The sequence below is a fragment of the Lactuca virosa genome, chromosome 5 (genome assembly GCF_052849685.1).
Source record: "Lactuca virosa cultivar CGN04683 chromosome 5, Lactuca_virosa_CGN04683_v6, whole genome shotgun sequence".
In the NCBI taxonomy this organism is placed as follows: domain Eukaryota; kingdom Viridiplantae; phylum Streptophyta; class Magnoliopsida; order Asterales; family Asteraceae; genus Lactuca; species Lactuca virosa.
The window spans coordinates 434,534,324-434,541,348 of record NC_136430.1 but is presented as its reverse complement, the minus strand read 5'-3'; the positions used below and the strand labels follow the sequence as shown (position 1 = coordinate 434,541,348).

Sequence of the window (7,025 nt, the reverse complement as noted above, 5' to 3'; positions counted from 1 at the left end):
TTTAAAAATAAAGATGTAATAACTAATTTTTTGAGAAGTAGCCATGAAATTAAAATAATATCATAACACCAGAACGCGTATATCAGAAAACACGTCAAATCTTCATCGTCCATATTTACCATCAACGGTCAACATTCATCAAACTTAAAAAGGCGTTACAGATGACGTAAAATATCAATTCCGTGACCATGGTATATATACCCCTTCTTTGTACTAGAGTCCTCTCAAAGTCAAAAAACTTGAGATCGTTCTGACCAGAACACCCCTGAACTTTTTGCATATTTCCACCCATGTCCTCCACTCAATCACTCCCGATCTCAGATCCTCCGTCGTCCACCACCGGCAATGCCGCCTGGTCGTCGACAATCTCCGCAACTCCTGCCTTACGCGCTTTCCTAGCTCGCCTCACCGAGTCTACAAGACGCGCCTTCGCTCGCCGTCGCCCTTGGTACGAGCTAATCGACCGGACCGCCTTCTCCAAACCAGATTCGCTCACCGACGCCACATCCCGCATCCGCAAGAACTTCAACTACTTTCGCGTCAACTATCTAACGTTACTCTCCGGCGTGCTCGCGTTCTCTCTTCTTTCCCATCCGTTCTCTCTACTCACGATCGTATCTCTCCTCTGCGCCTGGCTCTTCCTTTATCTCTTCCGTCCTGCCGATCAACCGGTTGTTATCAATGGCCGCACTTTCTCCGACAAAGAAATTCTAGGCATCTTAGTTGTTCTCACGGTGTTCGTTGTCTTTCTCACGAGCGTCGGTTCACTGCTCATGTCGGCTTCGTTGATAGGGCTAGGGATCATCTGCGTCCACGGCGCGTTTAGGGATCCAGAAGATCTATTTCTTGACGATCAAGAAATCCCTGGAACCGGACTGTTTTTCTCGTTCACCGGAGCTGCAACTTCCGCCGCCGTAGCCGATGTGATGGCGCGTGTTTGAACAGATAAGTTTGTTCTCTGAGATGCAACTATCATCGATTATTCCGTCATTATTATTAGATCCCTATTGCTTCTTGTAGCTAGATTGGTGTAAGATCTGGCAGAATTCATGATTTTTCGGCTACATAATAGTAGATTGTTGGATTTGTATAAGTATTCCTGATTGATTCTATTTATTTTACTACAACTAAATGAAAATTCGGTAATGAAGTTCGTCAAGTTTTCATATGGGAAAAGTAACGAAGTAATTATTCACTAGAATTTCAGTCGAAGTTATGTTGGAATCATATTCTTTTATTCTTTCTCCATAAGCAGTAGCAGAATCGTTGTTCATGTCCACATTATACACCAAGATCGCCTACATTGAGGCTCGAACTTTGATTAGCTAGTTAGAAAATAACTTAAACTCGAACTAAGTTCGCCAATTGCCTGATTCTTCCTTAGATTTGCTTAGTTCTGGTTTGTCAGATGCATAAACTAATTATCTATAATTTAGATTATCTGATTTCATGATAAGATACTTGATTAGCTTTGAACATGTAAGAAGACAAATAGATGAAAGGATTAAAAATAAAGATCACATCTTAAACGGGAAGATTTGATGTATGTTGACACTTGGTTGCTATAGATAGTATCGAATGAAAAACTTGTTGTTTTTTGATATTTTGATTATGGGTTCCATGACACGGGAGAACTAGAATGACACTGGATGAAATGGTAGATGAAAAAAAGAGGGAATTGGTGAAACATTTCAAGAATTTGAACTAGTATAATATTGCCCGTGTTTAATTGTTTATGCAATACCTGTATTTTATATTTGTGAAATTATGTGTTTTTGTATTGCCTGACTCTCACTAAATTGCAAGTATCTGTCCCTTGAATAGCCATGAGAAGATTATATGATGAGATTGATATTAAAACCGTTTGAGATAATTAGAGAATTATTCTGATTATCACTATCTTGAATCCTGCACACAACATAATTTTTAGAAGTCGGGGAAGGTAGTGTACTTGTTTAATAGGATTTAGGCCATGACATCTTACCTATAGATTAATCGATGTCTCATTTAACCAAAGTACCAAACTATTGTTTCAACGGGATATAACTAATCATCAAGTTGATGGTTGTTTCCAACTTTGAAGATTCGAATAGCGGCAAATTAAGTGGCTTGAGAAAAAAAAATACGTAGAATCACTAAAACCAGACCCGACAGTGACATGATTTTCGAGCCACTTGAATTCTTTTTTGAACAACTCTGATTAGATTAAACAAAAGCCACGAAAAGCTAGAAATTACAAAAATGCTCGTTGGGTTTTGAAGTCGGTCAACTCAAGGAAAAAAAATGCAACTTTTGCTATTTCTATTCTTATACCATAAAAAGAAAACTCAGTTATCCACTCAAAATAAGGCCGGTATGTTGATGTTTTGGATTAAACTAAATGCAAACTTCCTTTTTGAATCTCCAAAACACCCAACAAGATAATGGCCACTTTTCTCACAAGGGATAGATGAAGCCAATATTAATTGGTAAATTTATGTCCAACAACTGAGAAATAGCGTTTCACGCCCTTGCTGCAATTGAACACTTAACAAACTAGTGAAACAGGGTTTTGAAGAAGTCCACACTGTTCCTAGTGATGCCGTTTTAGTCAAGGACAGCATCCTCGTTTACGACATTATCAAGTGTCTTCGATATTGTCCTGTTTCGTTTACTACTTGACACCGACTTATGATGTCGATAATTAGACGAAAAAATAGAAATTAAAGTGACCCGCACTACATGATGTTGAGCCAGAGCCCGAGGCGAGGATAGTTGAAAAATGAGAGCAATCTAGTTCAAGGATGATAACTACGTCATAAAGCAACACATGCTTTCCACCTCCAACTCCGCCTCTACTTCCACCATACCCAATTTTAGAGTCGAGTTCGATGAGTGCATTTTAGTTCAATAAGTTTGGTTCCTTCTCTATAAAAATCATTTCTTCGATCATCCAAGAAAAGAGACATGCGTAAGGATTGTGTAATAAATAAAGGAAAACCGTTGCATTGGAGTGATGTTAAGATACCAAATGCAACAAGGCTAATGAGAATAACATTATGAATGAAGTTGAACAAAACTTTATGATGAGTCTTTTTCGAAGGGAGAAGGGGATAATGCATGCATGTAGGCGAGACTAGGCCAAACCAAAAAAGTACGAAAAATGATGTGTGTGTATGTGTGTGTGTGAGAGAGAGAGATGTGAAACATTAGAATTTAAACACGAGGTTCGTGATATAGTGGTTGTAGGTGTACTTTGCTTTGAACCCGACCATATGTTTTACTTGATGGATAAGATCCATGAACCTTCTAGAAGACTCCAAAAAATGGCACCCAACAATAACAAAATCAGTTCGTTTCTCTCATCTCTTTATGAATCAGAGTTATTTCTAAAAATTTACGGAATTCTATTAACTCATAAAAATAAAATCATTTTATATTACAGACAATAGTCACGAATTTACAATAACATTCTATTCTTTCATTCTCATATCATATATTCTACTCTTGATCTCTAATAGCATACAATGCTATTCTTCTATATTTCTTAACCTTAGGCTCATCTTATACTCTACACATAACCTATCCCTGCCTTTACCTCTATTTCTCTCCATACTCTATCTCATCTCATCTTTCTCTGCTCTTCTCTATGCTCTATGCATGCTCCTCTTTATCGCATGCTCTGTTATTCTCATATTTCTAACTCTTAACATGTCTTCTTATACTCACCTTACTTCATCACATACTTCTCATCTCGATTCCTCACGGATCCCTTGACATTCTCTTTCTTCTCTTAAATCCCTCACAGATTCCTTACTCTTAACCCCTCACAGATTATCTTTAAGTTCTTAAAAGAACTCTATTATCTTGTTCCACTCATGAAACCTTTTCTTTATCTTCTCTAACCATACACAATCTTTATTCTCGCATGAATCATCTATCTACATCCCCAAAGGGATCATCTATCTATGTTCCCTACGGAACCATCACCTCATTCCCGAAGGAATGATACTCTTGTCCCCGAAGGAACCTCTCTCATTCCCGAAGGAAGGATACTCTTGTCCCCGAAAGAACCTCTACCTCATTCCCAAATGAGTCATCTTTCTAAATATCTCGATTTCTATTATGTGACTCATCACATAATATTTGTCCTATGGAAATTCTATCTCTTTATCTCATCACAAGATCTTCTGCTATACATCTAGTACTTAACTCATTAAGTACTTATTCTTTATCTATGTCTATTAACATATATGTATTCTACACAATACCATTCATGTCTAGACATACATACATACACTTATGATTATACTATATATAATCATTCTCTGTCTCTATCTATAATCTCTTAGGTATCCACAAATACTTTTTCTCATCATCTACTTATACATAGGATTATAATACATATAATCTTGTTCGTTCTTTATTGATCATAATTCTAGCATTTCATCATCTATTTCTAAATTCAATCCAATCAATGAAGTAAACATCCCATACTACTTAATTTATTATAATCTGACATCCAATGCATCAATTCAACATAATCACTAGTTAAAGGTTTCAAACCCTAACTTCACATATATAGATTTCACCTTGGAAATCATATATAGAGTTTGTTCATAGCTTCAAAACACTTGATTAAACATTACTAACAAGCTCTCTTAACACAATCTTACATAACTAACTTAATTCATCAAAACGTCATTAAGCCCTAGTTAGCTTAATTATGGAGAATATGATTACCTCGCGAGTTTTCAATGTTCAATCCAAGCCAAAACACCCATAATCGCCATTTGATCCTTCTTCCTTCTCCAAATCGCCAGAGCTCATATATAGGAGGGTTTGGGGTTGCTTATGACGAGAATGAAGGCTTAACATCCCTTGGTCTTATTGTGACACCGCGTCGCGACGAGTCTCTCACTGCTCTGTGGTGTGTTACATGAACTCACGACCAGCCTCTAACCGAGCCGCGATGACTTCCCACAACAACATCTTATTTTGGCTACTGCGTCGTGGGTCAAAGTACATTGCCCTTTACTTACGACGAGAACGTAACGCATTCTCTGCCACCCTCACCACAACGTGGCAATCTACTCACCGCGTTGTGGTAACTGTTTGACAACAACTCTTTAGCTGATTCTATTCCAACTTTGGGATAACTTTTGTCCCAACTTCTAACGCGCATAACTTTTTGTTTCTAACCCTTTTTCTATAATTTTTATATCCATGCGAAGGTGGGAACATACTCTACAAATATTTTAAGTCATTTCTCACTGACTTAATACATGTCTTAATCTATTAACTCACAAACTTGGCCTAAAAATCATAAAATATCTCATTTTACCCTTTTGACTAAAATGCATATTCTCATGAATTGTTTCTCTTGAACTTACCCATCTAATTTCTTATAAGTGACTTAAACTCTTCTTAGCCACTTTCATGAAGTCATAACTTCATATTCTCACTAATTCCTTATTAATGACCATTCTCCTTTTTTGGTCAATAGTTGACTAAAAGTCAACTTTCTCTAAATTTCAGGTTCTTACAACGCAGTTCAAATTCTTGAGTTCTTCCATGTTTCTAGTTAATTGTGTATCCCATAGTTGTTGGAACGAATGATTATATGCATTAAATCTTGGGGTTTATGTCGAAACTTACGGCAATAGAGAACCGTAGTTGCCTTTCAAATTCTAAAAAATCCAAAAGGTGTTCTCCAAGCCACTTCTTATATGCTTTGATCTGATTCAAAATAAGTTCGCTTTCTCTCTTACATTTTAGGATAGAATTCATCTATGTAATCATCTCCTGTCAAAAAGTCGATATTGTGAAGTTGGTTTTACTTTTTTATTCTGTCTTTTAAACGAGTCGGTCTCATCTATACCTTTCTTATAATCCGTTTGATCACAAAAGATCAATATGATTCTTGGACTAAACTTGTAATTATAAAAAAATATTAATAATAATTTGCGTTTATTATTCATAGAGTTGATAAGTAATTCTTAATATTTAATTATCGCTCCTCTTTATTATTTGCAATAGTTTGATAACTAATTTACAAAATTAATTTTTGCATAATTATTTTTCAATAATAATTATCTTTTTTTGTTTTTTTTAATATTAGTAATGGTTTGATAATTAGTTCTCATTATTACTTATTAGATTGTTTAATTGCCATATTTGAAATTAAAAATATTAAAAGTATTTTTTTTGTTACAAAAATTTTAGAGACATAGACACCAGACATTCTTTCGCCGAACTACCCATCAACCAAGAATTTGTTAAATTGTACTGGTTCGACGATTAGAAATACACTCGATAGCTGAAAGGTCAAATTCATGCTTGTCATCCTCAAACTCTTTTATCTCCCTAACCCCACACTACATGATATTTTAGCTAACCATTCTCCTGACGCGAGATAAAAACCTCATCAGAAAACCATTTTTGATTTGGAAAAGGGGTTGTTTCCTACTCAAAAAGGCAAATAACCTTTGTCCATGCCAAATAAATATCTCTCTCTCTCTCTCTCTCTCTCTCTCTCTCTCTCTCTCTCTCTCTCTCTCTCTCTCTCTCTCTCTCTCTCTCTTCCATGTAGTTGTGATTATTGCAAACTTACCACTCTCCTATAAAGATTTATCCAAGAGGATGATGTGCAAGTCTGAGGACTACACCATACATTAGGGGTGTTCGCGGTGCGATTTAGTGCGATTTAGAGTTGAAACCGCACTGCACATGCGGTTTGAGTTTTTTGGAAACCGCAAACCGCACCGCGAAAGCTCTAAACCGAATTATGTGGTGCGGTTTCATGCGGGCGATTTGTGCGCTTTATGCGGTTTGATTAGTTGTTCCTATTTATAACTTTTGTTGTTAATCATTCCATTTAAACACTTCCAAAATTTATTAATTATATTGCATACCCTTTAAAAGGCATAAATATTGCGACAGTATGAAGTATTTGGTAATTGGAAACTTTGAGATATATATATATATATATATATAATATATATATATATATATATATATATATATACGATGCTGTGCGGTTTGAA

At 36.0% G+C, this 7,025-nt stretch overlaps 1 pseudogene; it reads left to right on the top strand.

Moving 5' to 3' along the window:
* Positions 1–202: 202 nt before the first annotated feature.
* Positions 203–1,159, top strand: LOC145113506 (PRA1 family protein B3 pseudogene; annotated as a pseudogene).
* Positions 1,160–7,025: the final 5,866 nt, after the last annotated feature.